The sequence below is a fragment of the Mercenaria mercenaria genome, chromosome 6, assembly GCF_021730395.1.
Source record: "Mercenaria mercenaria strain notata chromosome 6, MADL_Memer_1, whole genome shotgun sequence".
Taxonomy (NCBI): Eukaryota; Metazoa; Mollusca; class Bivalvia; order Venerida; family Veneridae; genus Mercenaria; species Mercenaria mercenaria.
The window spans coordinates 33852864-33872735 of record NC_069366.1 but is presented as its reverse complement, the minus strand read 5'-3'; the positions used below and the strand labels follow the sequence as shown (position 1 = coordinate 33872735).

Sequence of the window (19872 nt, the reverse complement as noted above, 5' to 3'; positions counted from 1 at the left end):
AGCTTTCGCGTGACTTTCGCGTACTTTCGGTTGACCCAGTTAAAATTTTTGTGCAAGTGTCAACAGATTAGTTTTCAATCCTGTATCAAAACAGAAGCAGTTTGGCTATGAAGAATATACACCAAAGTACGACATGCAATAATGTTGAACGTCCTTCCTCATTATTGCAGAAAAATCCAGGAATATCGACATCTACCAATGTGTAACGCGACATACTACATTGAATGTTCAGAAATCTATAGTGACTTATTCAGGTCATCTCGTTATGCTGCGTGGCATGTGCGTGGCTTTTGTATCTCATTTGATCTAAAGGTATACTTGATGCTTGGTAGATGTGTTCTTGCAGAAATATTTTCAAAAATACAAGGATATCCCGGTCTTTCACAAAAAAAGTTTTGGAAGAAATGTACAGCCTATGAATCTCTTGGAGTAAATTTTCAATATGCATCTGCTTGCACTTTTGAGAACTTGTCTGCAAGAAAACTTTTAATAACATATATGCTCATGCGTAATGGAACAACGAAGCATTTTACTTCGTCTACTTGAAATTAACATTAATTGTGCACACGCCAGCACGAATTAAAATGTTTCGTGCCCTTGCATTCTATGTTGTATATAGAATGGTCCCTTGTCCGTATCAAGTGGATGCTATGTAAAAAGGCCGACGTAAGAAATACCAGTAGCGTAGCTAGAAAGCATACTACCAGAATGAGACTGTTAGTAATAATAGTGCAAGGACAGTACAAATACAAATTCCAATTCCAAATGCTTCCCTGTATATCCAAGTGTAATGCACCCGTACACGGGACTCTTATTTAATAAAATGTTAGTAATTTATAGTTTGATGACACGTGGTTCCTTAGTCGGACAGTGTTACAACTGGACCATTCTGGCCCTCTTTTTATTCATCATTATCCATTTTATAGTATACGGATGATCATTTACCAAATGTAAAGTTATGCAAGTCATAAGTAGTCCGAATACTTATTCTCCCTTTCCTCCTGCTCTTTTTCAATAGCACGTGTTTTGGTTTACTTTTCTGTGTTTCAGTATGTACTGGCAGCATTATTTCTGCTAGATCAAAATTGTGTCGTAAGACTATTTGGTTCAAAAACATTGAAAGAAGCGAAATGGGGTAGATTCAGAGGTTAAATTTAATAAAACATGTTTTTATATAAAAATAAACACCCGTTTTTGTTTTCCTTTTCTATTGCAGCTGTACAGTTTTTATGGCAATTAAAGTCTCTAATAATCTGATGCACTAGAAAATGTCGAAATAAAATAATAAAATAATTAAGTTTTTTATGAAACAAAGAACATCCGGTTTTAATTAAATTTCCCCTAAAACTCAAACTTTGAAATTAAGAAATACCATATCTCAATGAAAGCAACAACTACACGGACTTGCTTTCCTTGCCAATGTGGTCTTCAGTACTTACTCTTGATAATTTTAGGCATTTCAATTTATAAATAGTAAATCATTTATATAGAGGATATTACATGAGTGCCTTTTCATATTGAATTTATTAAACGAGTTGAATAAAATAATAAAATGCGAGGCTCTGTCGAGCATTTTATCAATTTTATTCAACGAGTTTAATAAATTCAATGTGGAAAGTCACAAATGTAATATTCTTTTTATCAAATGTTAGCTTTTCCTGTCGAAACATCAAAAATCCTACTTTCTTTTACTATACAAACAAGTCAATTTGACCAACGTCTTCTATACTGTAAATGACGTCAACGTCAAAGCTTTATTACACTAGTGTATTATCATTTTTAAGTAATGGCTTTATTACATTCCCGCGACGTCAAACATGTGATAAACAAGTATATCTCTAAAGAAGTTTATATAATACTCACAACTCTTGACTTTTCTTTTAGAAATTAAGTGCCCAATCTTAAATCCAAACATCAAACGCCATGTTTCACAAAAGCAAACTGCACTATGGAAATAACACGACTAGTTATATTATTTATAATGCAGCGGTTTTAAAGCCCTATATAACAGTATTAACCTATATGGAAAGTGTACAGTTATCGACTGCTTAGATTGTTTGTATAAAACATTGCATTAAAAAATGTTTAAGATCAGATTACAGTTATAAATATGTTTTTCTAATGCTCGCATGATTTGGGTGCAGAGCATTTAAATATCGCACGGCTGCAATAAAAGAGTAAATGAAAAGGGTGATATTATAAACGGGTTGGTAATAGACCACTTTGCTCTATTAGGTGTTGGACAAAATAGTAATTTACCACATAGGCATACGAGCAGGAGGTTTGTGTAGGGAGGGGATGAGGGCAGCAGGGGTCGGACTCTATGAACTCCCTCCCCTTTTGACCCAAAGAACTGATTTATTTCAGAAATAAGAATAGACAGAGGAACAAAAAGCGAGAGATCATTTAGATAAACCGATTGTTATGCCTTATGATAACAATTGCTTGAAACTTAAAATATTTAAGGTAACGAAAAACAAACAAGCAGCTAGTAACAATTAAAACGTTACTGTATGTTCCAAAAAGTGTGTAGCAGGTTTTTTGTTTTCAAAATGATTTTTCTCCAGCTTTTTTTAGGAAAAGAAACAAAATATTTAGGAAAAAACATTTTGTGTAGTGCTGCCATCTTTGTTGTTAAGGTAAGGTTCGGTGCAATTCCCCACCGCTCTTGAATAGGCATATAACCGTGCTACGTTTTATGGGATCTCTGCTATACCGTGTTTAAGTATTACAACTGTAACACAACTCATTAACTATTATCCGGCATTAACCAATTATGCGGAAATTTTATGAGTCATGGCGCTGTTTGTTTGTTTGTTTGTTTCGGGTTTAACGCCATTTTTCAACAGTATTTCAGTCATGTAACTGCGGGCAGTTAACCTAACCAGTGTTCCTGGATTTTGTACCAGTACACACCTGTTCTCCGCAAGTTACTGCCAACTTCCCCACTTGCATCAGAGGTGGAAGACTAATGATTTCAGACACAATGTCGTTTATCAAATAGTCACGGAGAACATACGCCCCGCCCAAGGATCGAACTCGCGACCTCGCGATCCGTTGACCAACGCTTTACCTACTGAGCTAAGCGGACGGGTTAAACTATATACATTTGTGCTACTAACCTAACTCAACCTTGGTTAAAAGGCAACATATACGCAGGGTAATAGAAAAAGATACTGTGCTATGCTAAACAGCCAATCCAATGCATTGATGTTCGCATAATCAAGACATTTACGACATTTTGCTTAGTTTCCTGATGTCTTTTTCTGTTTACTAGGTCTGTAAATACTTTGTGGAATTTAGTTCTACTTTACTGATATGAAAGTTTTCTTTTGTACGTGATGTCCTTTCTAGGGGCCTCCGAGGCCGAGTGGCTAAGGTCGTTGACTTCAAATCACTTGCCCCTCATCGATGTGATTTCGAGCCTCACTCGGGGCGTTGAATTCTTCATGTGAGTAAGCAATTCAGCCGGCTTACAGAAGGTCAGTGGTTCTACCCAGTTGTCCGCTCGTGATGAAATAATACACGAAGGGGCACCTGGGGGCTTCCTCCACCATCAAAGCTGGAAAATCGCCATATGAGCTATAATTGTGTCGGTGCGACGTTAAACCCAACATAATAAAATAAATAGATATCCATTAATTCACTTACTTGTGAAATAGTTAATGATGTTTCGTTTAAAATGAAATACCTTGCCAATTAAAAGTCCGTTATTAGCTAAATATCATTCAAAATTTTCTTACCAAAATTACCTTAATAAAACACGTACGTACATATAGATATAAGTTAATTTTGGAAAGATATATTTGCATGTCTGTATGACATAGACCTAAAACGTTGCAAGGCAAATGCTATCTAGTTGGCAGGAAATGAAACAAAGGCATCTCTAATACACAAATTTTGGACCTGCGATCAGATATGTGAAGCGTTGCAGTTGAAGTGTATAACACATTTATTATATTTGACTACAGAACGTATAGGCAGGTAACTGGTATAACTATGACCAACCCATTTCAGTTTTATTTTTAATGGCATCTCAAGGTAACTTGATTCTATTTTAAATAAGGATAACTTATATTTTCAGACATGTTTAAATACATGTCTCTAAGCGAATTACAGCCTAGACAGTTAATACATCAGATTTAGAAGTGTTGTTTTTAGACTTTCATCTTACAATTGCTACTGGTAATTTAGAAACAAAATAAGTGAAGGGACGATTCCAACTTCAAAATTGTCAATTCCCCTCACATTCAATATGCAATTTTGCTTTCTGCAACAACTTGTTAGTCGATTTTAAATATAAAAAACAATACAGTTACCGCTATCACAAACTACAAAATTCATAGGAATGTAAACCTTAACAAGGCATTCTGAAAGACAGTTAAATCCCCCGCCACTGTAATGGATAGTGAAAGGGTAAACCTTAGACCTTGAGCTGTGACCTTGACCTTGAACTGACTCATGAATTCTACAAATTGGCTTGATAATATGATCATTTGACCCAAGTTTCATGACAATCATTCAAGGGGTTTAGGAATTACATAGTTCAAACCTTTGACCTTGAATTGTGACCTTGACCTTGAGTTGACATGGCTGACTCATGAGTTCTTGATGTGGTGATCATTGAACCCAAGTTTGATGAAAATCCTTCAAGAAGTTTAGGAGATACAGAGTGGACACAAAATGGAAGGCTCAAATCTTTGACCCTTGACCCTTGACCTTGAGCCGGCATGACTGACTCATGGGTTCTGCACATCGTCTTGATGAGGTAATCATTTGACCCAAGTTTTATAAAATTCCTTCAAGGGATTTAGGAGATATAGAGGAGACACGAAATGGAAGGCTAAAACCTTTGACCTTGACCTTGAGCCAACATGGCTGACTCATGCGTTCTGCATATTGCCTTGGTGAGGTGATCATTTAACCCAAGTTTAATGAAAATCCTTCAAGGGGTTTAGGAGATACAGAGCGAACGCAAAATTGAAGACTTTAACCCTAAGTTGTGACCTTGACCTTGAGCCGGCAAGGATGACTCATGGGTTCTGCACATTGTCTTAATGAGGTAATCATTTAACCCAAGTTTTATAAAATTTCTTCAAGGGATTTAGAAGATACAGAGCGGACACAAAATGGAAGGCTAAAATATTTGACCTTGAGTTGTGACCTTGACCTTGAGGCCATAAAGCTGAGTCATGAGTTCTGCACATTGTCTTGATGAGGTGATCATTTGACTTAAGTTTCACGAAAATCCTTCAAGGGGTTTAGGAGATATGGAGAGGACACGAAGTGATACGGACGGAAGGATGGACGGAGACCATTGCTATAACGCCCCACTCCTCCCCCGCGCCCCACCACTCGTGGCGGGTGGGGGGGGGGGGGGGGGGCGTTCAAAAACACTTCTCAAACTTGGTTATATACACACTGTTTACTATGGGCATGTAGATTATAGGAAATTTTAACATAATGCTTATTTAAATCAAATACCGATAAAATTTGTTAGGGAGCTTATCAAAGTAGGATACAATTCAAAAATTGTAAAACACAGTGCATGTTTGGGGATTGACCCTTCTACAGATATTCTATTTGATGATGCTGTGACTACTTCTCATGTCTTAGTCTGTGATATTCTTCTCCTAAATGCTACAAAGATGGACAGAGGAAGTGGATTTTTATATTGCCTTCTCCTGCTGTTAAACTCTGGTTTCAGACAAGTTATAATTGAGTACTGATTCCTCGGACTGAACCATTTCATATGTTTACAGTATTGTTATTTAAGGAGCTTTTTAGCGGGGAATAAATTTATTTTCATTACCATGTCTAACTGGTTGCAAATAGGGTAAGTGTAGACTTGCATGCCGCACAGGCGTTCAACAACCCCCTGCCTCACCCCACGCCCCGTCTCGCAAAAAGCTATTTTGTTTTTAATTTGGAATAAGCAGTGCGTCCTCTATTTCCCAGAATCTTATTAAAGTGTAGATCATTTACAATCCTCACATTTTCATGAAACATGATAATCGGAGAGGCTTAAAATGACCTACCATCCCTACTTTGACTTTGGGATTTGTCGAACATGCGTGATTGGCAACCTATATTATGAGATAAAGTCATACCTGTATAGTATACATTTTCAAAAGATTGAAGATGTTCAATTGATATAAAATTTATAATTGAAAATTTGAGTGAATACGTTGTGTACATTCACTCTTGTATTGTACAAATTATCATTATTACTGAACATATTTATTAATTTAACTAATGTTTTATGGAAATGTTTTCTTTTTCATTTTATAAAGCTCCATAATGTCCGATATTTGTAAATCGTTTTGAGTATAAAGTTTTGTAGTATATGTCATACATTTTTTTTAAAAATAATTAAAAATGTAAAGAGTACAACCAGATTATTGTACTGTTTATTTGTTATGCTTAGTTACTTTATCAGCCTAAAATGGTTTCAAAACTTGGCTATGAACCTAGCTTATTAAAAGGTTAAGGACTTTTTAGAGGTTATAGATTTAACTGTCAAAAGAATTCCCATTTATGTGATTATTTCATGCAACTTGTATGCCGCATTGATCACTCCTATCAATGTCGATCTATTTGTATTCTCTAATCTGAAAAGAAATTTCTATTCATATTGGAATGACACCTTTTGTGAAAATTTATACTTTGATAGTTTACAAATAGTTTTTCGTGGAAAACCTTGACATTCTCCTTTCAAGGTGTGTGCCAGCTCAAAGCATGCCCTTACAAAATGATAGTGCAGAAACTCGTTCAAACATGTTTGCCCTTCGCTTACCTTGGAATGATCTTCAAATGTAATATATTTAGTTTGCCGCTTTTGATCACCCAAAATCTTGTCAAACAGATCGTGTTTCTACATATACAAGTATATAATGAGTGTCTCATGATGGAAAAGAAAGTCATTGAAAACATTTTCGATGTGTGTTTTCTTAAGAGTGTGGCCAAATCTAATGCTACTTTGTTAATATACCCATCCAGTAGGGTTATTTAAAATTTTATTCAAACAATAACACGTGATAGGAAGTATCTAACAAAATATATGATATATGAAAAAAGTCAAAACCTGTTGCTTACATACGTATACACGTGCTGTCTTTGGTTACTCGACCACTTCATTTTCTCATATAAGAAAATTGTAAGACATTTATATTTATCTTGTGTTATTGTATATAACAATCAAGATAATAAATCATTTTCAGCCTGTTTCTTGAATAACTGAGTTTGTAAACAATTGAATTAAAACTCCAGAACATTTATAAACCTTACTAACCGGGTTAAGTTGTGTTTTGATTCTTTCTTTATTTTTATATTTTAATATCGTCTTCAACTAAGATTAAAAAATAACAACTTTATGTAAAACATTACAATAACAATATCAGACTCGTGAGAATTAATTTAAGTCTTTTTAATAAAATGAGTTAAATATCTTGTTTCATAAGCTAAGATGGTGGTGCAGATATAATAAAGTTTTACTAATCATCAATTAAATAAAGCATATACAGTAAAAACTTTGAAAACCGGACCCTGACAGAACCAATTCAAAAGTCCGGTTTTCTGAGGATTTTGCAGAAGTTTCTGAGAGGGGTTATATAAGTACATTCGTAGTTGTATCGACTGACCGTATTTTGTTCAATGTATTTAAGGTTGTTCTTTTTCAATAGTATCTTTCTGTAATATATTAAAACAAGACCATGTTTAATAGAAAAAACATCCTTTAAATGATACTTTATAATGACAAGAATGCTTCTCTTAGAGTGGAGTTGTGAATAGACTAGCTCTTACAAACTGTAGAACATACTACATATCTTATTTGAATATCGATATTTGATAATTAGTATTAAAAATGTCATTCTATGAAAAGTTTGACACTTACTGCCTGGTTTTCAAAGGATGCTTTATGTATTATTTCTAAATGAGGCCATGAAGAACCGCCTTGTTGTCAGAATTCAAGGCCTTTGATATTCAGGGTGATTTCTTAAATGAAATTATAAGAGAAGAGCTTGGGGTCCGGGTATCACATATGACACACTGTCTCATTATGAGGAATTTTTTGTAAAATAATATTAAAATCCCTGAATGGATGACAGCGTTATGGACCAGAAAGGAAAGAAAACCCTTCTGACCTTCGACATACTACTGTGATATTGACCTTGAGTTAGAGTAGAGGATGCTGCATTGTCTATGGAATCCGTTTGTGTTAAGTAATATTAAATACCTTCATGAATGGCAGAGTTATTGACCACACAAAAAAGATCCCTATTACAATCTGACCTCCATGTGTGACCTTGACCTTTGAGCTAGGTGTCTGGGTGTTGCGCATGACATGTCGTCTTATTATGGGGTACATTTGTACCAAATAATATATAAATCACTGTAAGGATTGTTGAGTAACTGGCCAGTAAGAGAAAAAAGCATTTGACCTCAAAGTGGGACCTTGACTTTTGAACTAGGGTCCGGAAGTCGTGCATGATATGTTGTCTCATCCTGGAAAATATTTATGCCAACTAATATTTCAATTCTGTTTTGCATGACAAAGTCATGAACCTGAAGGAAATAATCCCTACTGACTTTTGATCTCCAAGTTTGACACTCAGTCTGACCATTGATCTAGGGTTCTGAATGTTAAACAGGTTACGTTGTCTGATTATTGGGAACTATTATGTTAAGTAATATTAAGATACGTGGATGGATGATGGAGTGGATCGGACAAAAACACACACTCTCCTTGTCATGTTAACATTTGACTGGGTTTAAAAGTTGTGCCTGGCAGATCGTAGTTTTATTGGTAACATTTGTGAAATATTAAAATTGTCGAGTTACAGACCGGACAGGACAAAAGCCCTATTGACCTTTATCTTCCAAATATGACCTTGACGTTTGAGCCAGGGATCCGTGGTTTTCACATGACAAGTTGTCTCATCAAGAGGAAAATTAGTGCCAAGTAATATTACAATTCCTAGATGAATGACAGAGATATGGACCGGACTCCAAATTGCGGACGGACTGACGGAATGACAGACGGACGGAAAAGCACTATCCTATAGTCCTCGAAGCTGGTATTCAATCAGTAAGGGATTAATAATTGCCACCTGTAACCTATATGGAGGACTCTTTCAGAAGTAGTTGTTGGGAGGATAGATAGATAAATAAATAAATAAATAAAGAAATATCAGACAACTTAACCATCTTGAGGGAATAGTGCAATACAATGGATATGATCGTATATGTTATCAATCTTTAGTATTATTTAATTTAAGCAGTATGGGGAAAAGCGTTGCGTTATGAAGCATAGGAAGATTGTCTGTTGAAAATTAGAAAAGTACTTCAAAAAATAAATGTCTTATTTTTCTTGAGACATGTTTGCATTATTATATATATATGTACCTGCCATAGTATTAAAGGTAAAACACTTAATCAGCTTTATTCTGCGCCAAGAGTAGAATTTCATATTCCTGTAAATATGTCACAACTTGATTTTTTGTTCTGTGTTTACCTACCGTCCTCGCTATTTGTATTATCAAAGGAATATAAAGAAATCTTAAGGCACATTACCCAAATTAATCCTTTTCAAGTTTAACAAAAGTGGTATTTTGATAGATTGAAAATAGCATCGCGAAAAGCTTATTGTGCCTTCATGAAATAAACAGTGCCAAAGTTCAGATTACATATACGTACATATCATATTTTGTGCATTCATCTATAAAAGATTACATGGATACAGGCAAAACACTTAGTTTCATAAACTTGTTTTTCAATCACTAAAGACGTATCCCATCAAGGCAGGTACAAGAAGAATTGAAGATAAATATTTACTTTAGTAAAATATTTCAGGTCTTGGTATGAAATGAAACCGCGGATAGGAATGTGTCTGTTGTATTATTGTTTGATCAAAAGAATGGTGAGGACCGGTGTCAAATGATGTGTGTTTCATTCAAAGGCCTTAAATGCCTAAAGACGAAGGAAAAAGATATAAACTTGTATTCAACCAGAGCTGTCTTGAAATGTGATTATAATACCTCCTAATACAGTTTATCAAAGGAATGAAGACAGTTTGGCGCCAAAATTTTTTATATTTTTATATTTTTATAAGGTTATGAAGGTTCTAGATATGGGAGCCTTCGTTTCTGCCTTCCCCAGAGAAATATGTTACGCACCTTTATACTTCCTGATGATCGTATTTCTTCATTTGTAATCCATTTCAAACCACACTTAAAATCTAAGGTAAGATAAGCGCATGGGTACCCCTCATCCAAAACACATTTCAGAACGAATATCTACACATGTTGATTATGTGTACGAAGTTGCAATGGAATCCCTTTCAAAATGTGGTATTTAGCTCATCAAACATTTTGCAGAATGGGAATAGCGGCTTCAGGGCCCCATGTTTGTCTGTTTAAAACTAAATATGTCATGCATATTTGCACTTCATGGTGATCTTTTGCATAAAGTTTCACTGCAGTAATTTTACAAAATGTGAAAGTAATTCGATCCGAAACGTTTTTTGCAGACGGTTGATGGAAGCCTAGGGTAGGTCCCCTTTGTAGAGGAGACCGGGGCAGTATAGGACTATAGGACATTCCCACCACGGGACATCAGATGTAACGTTTTTCCGGAAAGTGAACTATCTATCTGAGTCACTTGCCTTTTTCAAGCTGTTTTAATAGAAGTTTGAAGAGGGTAGATTTAAAAGAAAACTTCAGTTGAGTTTTTTTCTTTATTTTTTACTACTCTGAGTAAAATAAATAAATAAACAAACAAACAAACAAAAACTTATCATAAAATTAGTACTGTCTCTTAAAGTTATGCAGTGAACCCTTTAAAATCATTTGTAGATCACTCATTGATTGATAATTTCACAAAATATTTAATCTCAGTAAAGCAGATGATCTTCATATTGTTTTGAAAATGTAAGAGTGTTTGGGTTTGGGCACGATGAGAACAACTAAAAGAAACCCACATGTTATTACACTGGTTAATTAATGCATACAAATGTAGAAAACTTGACCTATCAACTGAGATTTTTTAAACGTCAACCCATAATATATCAGACTTTAATGTTCATAATACCAGACAACAAGCTTAGAAAACCGATGAGGTGGAATTTGATGACATTGTAAAGAAAATTGCCTAAGCCAAACAATAATGAAGGCACTGCAAGAGCTGAAAAATAGCTGAGGTTTGACCTCGACCTTACCCACTATTGCTGTGTAAAGGCATGAATATTGTTGACATGTTATTACTGAATAAACCAGTTATGAGAAGTCAATTTATACATTAAGTTGAGAAGTTAATAAGCAGATAAGCAGATATGTGTGTTTATTTGATACTGTTGTATTGTTTTACCTAAGGCATAAATGTTGTTTTTTTTTTCAGGTTAAAGGTAGGTCTGCCATTGTAATTAAATGACACAATTTGATGTTGATGTTTTAGAATCATTGTCATTGCAGTTAAGGTTCAGTAAAGTGCATAGAATTGTTTATATTTAAATTGAGTGTGTCATGTTACAGATTTTGAGCAGTTAATAAACAGTTATAATGGTTGTTTCAAGTTAAAGGTAGGTCTGTCTTTGTAATTAAATGACATTTGATATTTGTTTATGTTGATTGTTAAGCATTTGTTATCCTTGAAATTCAGATGAAATAAAGTTTATGAAATTGTTTATATCTGTCATTGCCATATGGGTGCTATGATATTTCCCGGGGTGACTCGGTTTCGGGGTACAATGGGACATTTTAGTGCTAGTCTTCTAAGATGCATAGAAACGATAGCACAAAACATGACCATTAACTACCCCTCATATACATGAAGGATTGTACTCTAAAAAAGTATTACAATCAAAGAAGATGAATTCGAGATACACCAGGTGCATCTCCACTCCGTGTTGATCATTTATTTTTGTTGAGTTGCATTTCATGCTTTCAAAATCCTTTTTATGAAAACCATCAAACATGATAGAGTGTCGGGATATTGGTCCCTACAAAATGTATGAGAAGCGAGGGAAGCGAAGAATATCATAAACTGCCTACCTATTTAATCACTGGAAGACCTTTATTCAAAAAGCTCCCGGTGTTGAAGGGGAAAGAACTACAGCACTAAAGCGATTGTAAGACATTGTTTATTATCTAACCGTATGTAATAAGCAAGTTAAAATCAATACTAAGACCTATTTGAGAAAATGAGAGCTAGCTTTACGTTCCATAGCGCTTTACACAGATGAAGCAGCTGTCTAAATAGATGTTATGCATACTTATATAGTTAGAAACCTCTAGTAAGACAGGCACTACTGTAAGTACCCAAACAAAAATAAGATTGGAATGAATCGGTGTAATAAATGGTAAACAAATCGGGTGATTTGTTCACGATTTGATCACGATTAAAATGGTATGCAAATGAGCTAATGAATCGGTAATAAATCGTAAACAAATCGTTTAATAAATCGGTAACAAATCAGGACTTTAAACTGTTTTGCTAAATAATGAATCGGTAACAAATCGGTTATGCTGAAGTTGAAATGAAAGGAATTTGGAAATTAGTGGCACTAATAAATCGGTAATAAATCGTGCTAATGAATCGGTAATGAATCGTACTAAGAACTTAGCATTATTTTTAAGGGACGAAAGCATGGGTACAAAAAGTTTGAGGACGAATTGTAATTCTCTAGAAAGGGTAGCATTAACTATAAAAATGGCAAACTAAATGTTCTAGTAAGGAAAGAACAACATGGAATATATAGTTTCTATTTACAATATAGCAATTGCAAAATTCAAAAATATGATACATATTAGAACATTATGCATCAGATCTAATTTATAAAATTTCTTTAAAGTTGTTATGAAAACATATGGCAATCTTGTAATTATTTCCTAAAAACTTAACAGCTTCAAATATAGTGTAAAGTGTTAATGTATGCACTTAAACATGTCCTTTTAGAGCTATATTAGACAATCAAACATTTACACTTACTCCATAGCAGTTAAAATTCCAGTATTTTAGAGGATGCATGTGCATGGTGTCTCTGGCTGTGTATTTCAGTTATCCCGTCAAAATGCATTAAAGATGGCTGACAATATACTCATGTTTCCCGCCCAAAAAGTCACAACTTTACTTTTTAATGAATCGGTAATAAATGGTACTGCACAAAATATCTGTTTCTAATGAATGGTAAACAAATCAGTTATTTGCAAAGAATTTGGGAGGGGCTTTCTCTGCAAAACCCGATTTGCTTCCGATTCATTAAATGAATCGTAAACAAATGGTGTTAATAAATCGGCAAATCCCGATTTGTTCACCATTTATTCACGATTTTGATAACATTTGTTACTTGATTTTTTTGCTTGGGTAATGCTTATGATCTTATACAGTTAAAGGTAATCAAAAGTATTGGAATAAGTAAAACTTTCCATATGTTAATCAGTATTCGTACCTTTGATAAAATTGGAAAAAATATTGAAAATAGGATATAACGCGAAAGAAAAATAGCCTATGTTCATAACAACAACTTTGGCAGACACGTGAGGAGCAAATGCATTATGAGCCTTATGGGGGAATATCAAGGACTTCAGCTAAGTTTGCTAACAAAGACTAGATAGGTAATTAACCGTAATTTTAGCTAGCTTAATCTCAAATAAAATTTAGACCTTTCTTAATTTTACTAACAAGAAAACAAGACAAATGCCTGCAATAAAAAATAATCAAAGCACTGAGAGAACTGATTTGGACAGCGGTTGACAGCATCTGGTAATGGGCATGAACAATTAGGTTAAGTTTTGTGATTCTAGTTAAACTACTTTTGATTAATAAGCATTTTTAACCTTTCTTTTACCAAATCGATGGGTAAAACTCTGCTTTTACTCTGTCAAAGGGAATAAAATAATATATGAGAAAAGCTCGTGTGCTTATTGAAAAATTTATGAGGTTTGGTTAATTTTGCTCAAATTCTTTTTTGAATTATAAGCTTTTTTTTTTCAACAAATCAATGGGAAACACCCTGCTTTTACTGGAACAAGTGGAATAACAGTAAATGTGATGGACTAATTGATAATTATGTGTTGTTTGGAGATTCTAGTTATAACAAGAGCTTGTAGAACATGAATTAACTGACAAGGAACAGAAATTATTTGGTCACTGCCTACTGAATAATTGTGGGTCACTTACCAGTCTTAAAGGACCTCAGTATCAAATGTGATCTTAGACAAAATCATAATTTAGTTTTCTGGCAAAAAAAGTTCTATTGTCAATGTGATATTTACCTTTGACCTACTGAACTCAAAACCAATCGGGGTCATTTGCTTGTCATGCCAAATCTCCCGATTTCATGATCCGAGGCCTAAGCGTTCTCCAGTTATCATCCGGAAACTGATCTGTCTATGGACAGACCAACATCTATGATCAAACATTAATATTTATAATATACCTCTCCTCTTTTAGATGAAGGCAACTAAATTTATAATTAGAAGATGCCCATGTCTCCCTAGTCCCCCAATGCATAGTCGTAATAGGCAAGAAGTCAATAGAGGATAGGAGCGAAAGACAAAGAGATACTAATGTTTAGCTGCAATAGAGATTATCTACTTGGCATGTCCAATCACCCTATGAAGTTACAAAATTCTGGGTCAAATGGTTCTCAAGTAAACCGTGTTCATGTTCAGGCCACTGTGACCTTGATCTGTGATTGAGTCAGCCCAAATTCAACAGGAGTCATCTACTCTGCATGTCCAATCTTCCTATAAAGTTTTAACATGGGTCAAGTGATTCTCAAGTTATTGATTCAGAAAGAATTTTTCCATCTTCATTCCTCTGTGACCTTCCCTTAAGTCAAGTGACCCCAGAACAATAAGGGTAGTCGACTTTGTAATTCCTATCATCGTGATTGAAGGTTCTGGGTCAAATGATTCTAAAGTTCTTGCTTGGAAACTGTTTTCAAAATTCTGGTTCCTGTAACTTTTGATCAAGTGATTCAAAAATCAATAGGGGTGATCTACTCAACATGTCTGATGGGGGCGCACCGGGGCGCCCCCCTCGCCCTGCACCCCCCTCCCACCCCACCCCCCCCCCCCACGGCTAAAATCGAGGGAGCATAGGTAATTTGTTTTTTGTTCTGGGTAAAATAATTGCAAAATATTCATTTTTCTCGCTCGCTACGCTCGCGTACATAATTAGTCTTTTATGCTGACTAAAGAAAATAAAATACTTGCATTGATAATTTATCTTTTGTTCTGAGTGAAAAGAATGCATTTTTTTCTCGCTCGCTACGCATGTTATTTCTGTTGATTTTGTCACAAAACCAGTTCTTTATCAATAGCAAATAAAGTACCCCAGAATGCACCAGATGGATCCTTTGTTTTTTATAGTTTTCCGGTGGAGCATGCCCCGGACCCCGCTATTTGCTTTGAACTTAAATTATTTTACGCCCACTCTAACACCAAATCCCGTATCCGCCCCTGATTACAATTTGACAAGCCTGGTAGTCAAAATTATTCAAAAGACGTAATGGACGTTAGATTTTTTACTAAGATTTGAATGATAACGCTTTTATCATATTAAATAGACCGTTAACTTTGAAAAAAGTAAGATAGTTCAATGTAGCAGATAATTTAGATTTCATTTCAGGTTATAGATTCTACAATATTTTGAAAATACTTTTTGATTGTGCTATTAGAATAGTGTTATTATTGGATCTATAAAACTGCCGAAAAGGATAATCGGAATAAAGAACTCCCTTTAGGTAAACGGCGTGAAGAACTATCCTTTATCATATTTGGCGGGAATCGGACGTGATTTCCCCGTGCTATATTAATATTTATAGTAACTAAAAAGTAGTCCGTCATGTCAACAAAGCACGATGAAAACAATCGTTTGAACCATTCTAAAGTATATTTTTAATCGTAAATCGTCAGCCTTTTAAAAAAGTTTGGGTAACTCAAAGGTTAGCAGGAACTAGATACATGTCTTGTCTGTCTATTAATACGTTTTAAATGGACTCCTCATGTATTTTGAAGCAGTCCTTGATTTTGAAAAATCATGACCAATTTTGTCATCAAATTCGTCATCGTACGACTTATGAAAGAGTCGTAGTCGTAGTTTGATTATCTGGTCGTATACTTCGTTCCAAGACAAATCCATTGGTGTATACTTTTTGTAACTTTTGTTCAGTAACAAACCCGACAATCTTAATTATTTAGCCCCACTCTTTTTCCGATAGAATGAACCTTAAGCAGAACATAATGCATAGTTCTGTGAATGTACACAATGACCCTAAAGTAATCCTCTAAAATCATACATAATCTCACCAATCAAATTTGTCTGAAACCTTTTATATAGTACACGTCTGATATACTTTCAGATACCTAAATTCTGCAAGTCACATGTACATAAATAATTTGTGCTTAATGAATTTATGCGAAGAAATTTTATTGAGGCAGACAGTTCCAGACAAAAAAAGAGAATCTTTTCGACAGACAAATGAATTGCTTACGGACTGTATAATAATTGTAGACGTAAACTTCTCAATTTTCGGTTTTCTTTCATCACTAATACCACTTTAAAGTTTTAATGTCTGCAATATAATTAGCAGGTGGAATTCTGTTTTCATCTTGAGTTTAACCTGACATAGAATCTTTACTCATTTGTAGAACTAGTCAGTAATCAGTAGGTTTTATTGCAGCATAGGTGATTAAATAATCCTTCCTTATCGCTTGTACTTTCAGAGAATATCACTGAAAGATGGTAACATTAAGACAAATACACTTAATTGGTATCTCCCGCAGAACGAGTTTAGGCTTCATTTTCTGTCCACAAATAAGTGAAATAATTAGCAAAATGGATATATCACTATTGTCTCTTTACTGAAATTATGAAGCTGAACTATTTACATATTTTCTTAAAAAGCACAACATTTCTAAAAAATGTTATTGGGTGCAAACTGTATCTCTACTTAAGAAACACTAACTTTGACCCATGCACCCCGAAATACAACAGTCTATATGCAAGCTGCTTAAGTTCTCACTGAAGTTAAAAACAGAAATCATGTGTACTGTTACAACAGCAACATCGACCAGTGACCAAAATTTTGAAAAAGCTTCACATGTTCCAAGTTTGATCACACTATTTCTTTTCTATTTAATGTCTTTTTTGTGCAAAAACGTACAAAGGGTTATACGTTTTGTGTTCCTCAATTAATCAGAGTTAAACTTGAGTGACCATATTTTCCTAGACAAGCTAAGATTATTTCAAAGTTTTATCTCAATATTAGAATTGACTCAAGAAGAACGGAATGACGGTTGCGCATAATCGCTGAAAATAGTATATTTTGCAATAAATAAATCTGATCTAACGTAAATATCGGAAGCTATTGCAAAGACAATGTTTAAAAATGGTAAAATGTACCATCAGCGTGTCAGTCACTTCATGTTTGTGATTTCAGACTTCGTAGCTTATTTACCAATCAGTCAGGCAAAGCATACGTTAACAAACAATTAACTTATGGTGGAAACAAAATAATGTATTTCCAGTTCTTTGAATTAGCTGAAAGATCAGCTTCTGGGATGTTTATTTACTGTTTTGGACCTCTGATTTATAATTGTAGCGCCATTTAAGCTTTAGTAGCCAAACTGTATTTGATCGTGTCATGTGTAGGAAGTTCATGGGTTTGAAAAATTAGATTGGTAAATAAAAACATATCGAGGGGTCGGAGCGGAAATGTTCTAAGAACATATCGATTCAGAAGCATCTAGAACAGTTTAAAAATTTGCTTTAATCCCTTGATATGGAAAACAACGTCAAAACCATATCACTCCGACTTTGGGTAAACAGACGTATGCAATGGATAAGTCTGATTATTCAAAATACATTGTTACTATCCTCAGTCCACTTAATAGCTATTCCCTGCGCAGTAATCTAATTGCTTCGTCTATCCCCAGCACACCTTCAGGTCATCAAAAAGTATGTATGAATATCTCCGTAACAACAAAACATATCGAATTGATATCTTACATAAATTCGGACGGGGTAATTACAATAAAATCGCTCTATTCAGTCTTTATTCTTATTTTCTTTTTTTCTGTTTTAAGACGTAACACCTTACTTAGTAAACATTTGTGTGCGATCATGCAACTGTCTGCAAGAATTGTGCCATTATTTACGAGAAGATACGCATTTCCTTAATAGCAGTATGTTGCATGGGATCAAGCTCTTTGTAGCTCTTCCATTTTTAATAAAGATATCATCATAAAATACAAAAAATGATGAAAAACTTACCGTATATCAATATCAAACGATTAAACCCAGTATAATGTGCGTTTGCATGGTTGCATTCTGTGTTTAAAATGAATCCTTTTCATAGACGTATCGGACAGGTCAAGGAAAGAAGGTCATTGGTTGAGTTAGATGATACTGCAACCGTTTATTTATTTATTTATTTTTTGAAACTTCTGCTTACTGTGTATTTCTCGTTGTTTTGATTGTGGACTGTTATTTTCCCGCTTAATAATTTTCCAGTCTACACCACTCCTTGAGATAATATTGCACACGTTTTTCGCGGGACAGAGGCGTTAATTTTGTAATGATATAATACCGGTACCTTGACTTAAGTAATGTTTGCTTTCAAATGGGAAACAGTCAATCTGTTTTTACAATTTAATCGAATGTCGGTGTGAAATTATCGTTGGGAACGAAGAGGAAATCCATACAAGTACCCAAATATCTGGAAATTTTCATTTCCGTGAAATTTAACATACTTTTAAGAGTGATATTTCAGAAGTCCTGATTTGAAGTTTTCGTAAAATCAAAACGAGTAAAAATAATTTAAACGTAAATTACTTCGTGATTAAAACATAAACGTGGGAAACGATTGACTATTGATATCAGTACTAACACAACAAACACCGCACTTAATAGTTCTAAAGATTGTGGTATAAGTAAATTTCAATTTCTTTACAATTAAGATGAAAAACCTACTGTAGCCTAAATGCATCATGTAGTTACATATAAGAAGAAGAAATTCTATTACTTTTTGCAGACATTTCTCTTAGAGGCAGCAGTATTTTCTCTGGAATACTGCTCCGGTCTATACAGCATTGATATCTACTTTATGTGTATAGTTATAGCAGAGGTATTATGATCTAATTTTAATTTTTTCATTTGACACACATTCAAATCATAAGAAGATCTTTAAGCTTTAACGATGGGGGTAAAAACCAGGTCAACATTAATATATTTCGTACTTTCCTAGATACGGGCAGACATCGAATATCCGTAACACTGATATGTTAAAGATTTCTACTGCAGGAAGCACTCAGCCACGGACAAGGTTATGATAAAATCTGTCAGATATCGTCAATGCTGTATGTCATGGCTGTACAAAACTAGATCTATTTTCTTTAGCGGGGAACTGTTTTTATCTAATCATTTTAAAAACTTTTTAGTATGTATTAATATTAATGAAGCATATTCATGTATGATATGGCAAACACTAAATAAAGTTGAAACTATGAAATGATATGTATATTACAGATGCCATCTTTTCTCATTACCCGCGAGTGTGTTCTGTGGTATATCATACTGGTGATAATTTGTATGTCACATTTTGACTGATAATTTTATTGTTTTAACATTGTTCTTTTAAACATTGCTTTACTTTGTTTAGTTCTCGTCACACCTATACTGAAGTATAAATCATGCAGCTTTTTCGAGCATTTAATTGTGAGGTAGACAAAGCGTTTTCATCCGGGCATTATTCTTGACAAAGCAGGTACCTGAGTAGAACCACTGATCTTCCATAAGCAGTCAGTAACTTTAACCGCATGGCCATGGAATCCTTTATTTTAGATTCTAAACGCAGTGAAGTACCATCAT

The 19872-nt window shown here is 34.4% G+C and overlaps 1 protein-coding gene across 1 annotated transcript in view; it reads right to left on the bottom strand.

Annotated features, from left to right (window-relative positions):
- LOC123550546 (uncharacterized) overlaps positions 1-2037 on the bottom strand; it is a 55959-nt gene extending 53922 nt beyond the window's left edge. Inside the window, exon 1 of the mRNA XM_053545591.1 lies at positions 1864-2037. The gene's annotated coding sequence lies outside the window, so the exon portion shown is untranslated. The remainder of the gene's footprint in view (positions 1-1863) is intronic.
- Between the last annotated feature and the right edge of the window lie 17835 nt (positions 2038-19872).